The sequence below is a fragment of the Arachis stenosperma genome, chromosome 1 (genome assembly GCF_014773155.1).
Source record: "Arachis stenosperma cultivar V10309 chromosome 1, arast.V10309.gnm1.PFL2, whole genome shotgun sequence".
Classification (NCBI taxonomy): domain Eukaryota; kingdom Viridiplantae; phylum Streptophyta; class Magnoliopsida; order Fabales; family Fabaceae; genus Arachis; species Arachis stenosperma.
The window spans coordinates 77,357,481-77,359,003 of NC_080377.1; positions in this window are offsets into that span (position 1 = coordinate 77,357,481).

The following is a 1,523-nucleotide window of genomic DNA, read 5'->3' on the forward strand; positions in this document are numbered from 1 at the left end:
AGGAGTTCAGACTCAATGCCTTTGAAAATGCAAAATTTATAAGGAAAAGGCAAAGAAGTGGCATGACAAGAGATTGTCAACCAGAGTCTTTGAGCCAGGACAAAAAGTTCTGCTCTTCAACTCCAGGCTCAAATTGTTTCCAGGAAAACTCAAATCCCGGTGGAGGGGTCCGTATGTGATTACAGGAGTCTCACCATATGGATATGTTGAGCTTCAGGATACTGATTCTGACAGAAAGTTCATTGTAAATGGACAGAGAATCAAGCACTATCTTGAAGGAAATTTTGAGCAGGAATGCTCAAAACTGAGGCTTGAGTGATTCTCAGTGAAAGTCCAGCTAAAGACAGTAAAGAAGCGCTTGATGGGAGGCAACCCAGTCATTAGGAAGGAATATGAATTGTTCTTACAGAGGCAAGTATCAAAAATGAAGGAATTCACAGAGTTACAGAAGGATTCAGCTCAAAAAGCAGAGAAAATGAGCTTACTGGCGAAAAAATGCCAGTAAGGGGCATTTTGGGCGTTAAACGCCAGAATGGGCACCATTCTGGGCGTTTAACGCCAGTAATGGTACCATTTTGGGCGTTAAACGCTAGAATGGGCACCATTCTGGGCGTTTAACGCCAGGTGTGCAGCATCCTGGGCGTTTTGGAAAAACGCCCAGTGACAAAGGATTTCTGGTGTTTAACGCCAGCCAGGGCACCTGGCTGGGCGTTAAACGCCCAAAAGGGGTAGCAAATGGGCGTTAAACGCCAGAATGGGTGCCATTCTGGGCGTTTAACGCCAGAAAGGTGGGGGGACCACATTTTTGTTTTCAACTCAATTTTTTTCAAACTTTCCTCTTTTTAACCATATTCTTCTACATAAATGCACTTCAACCTTTCACCATTCACTTTCAAATCTTCACAAATCAAAACCATTCTTCAATCCATTTCAAATTAATCACAAATCTTCTTCAAAAACTCACCCTTTTCTCAATGTCTTTTCAAATCTTCTCAAATCTCCTTTCAAATTTTTATTTTTTTTTCGAAAATCTCTCCTTCCCCCCCTTATAAATTCACGTTTGGAACCCCCCCTTTTTTTGCCCACACCATTCGAATTTCCTCTTCCTCCCCATCTCTTCTCTCTTTTATTTGCTTGAGGACAAGCAAACCTCTAAGTTTGGTGTGCTTTTTCCGTGATCACTAAGCCAAGATTCATCAATATCATGGCTCCTAAGGAAACAAACCAATTTAAGAGGCAAGAAAGAGAATAATCCAAAGAATCTTTGGAATGAAGAAAGTTCTTAACCAAAGAACATGAAGACCATTATCACAAATAATGGGTCTGAGGTCAGTGATCCCGGAAGTGAATTTGATCTGAAAGAAGATGAATATCCGGGGATCCAAGAGCAATTCGAAACAGAGGATGGGAAGTTCTAACCAATCCTGAGACAAAGGTTGGAAGGAACATGGTTCAGGAATTCTACTCAAATCTGTGGCTAACAGATAAACAGAATGACTGGAACTGCTTACCATACCTACAGA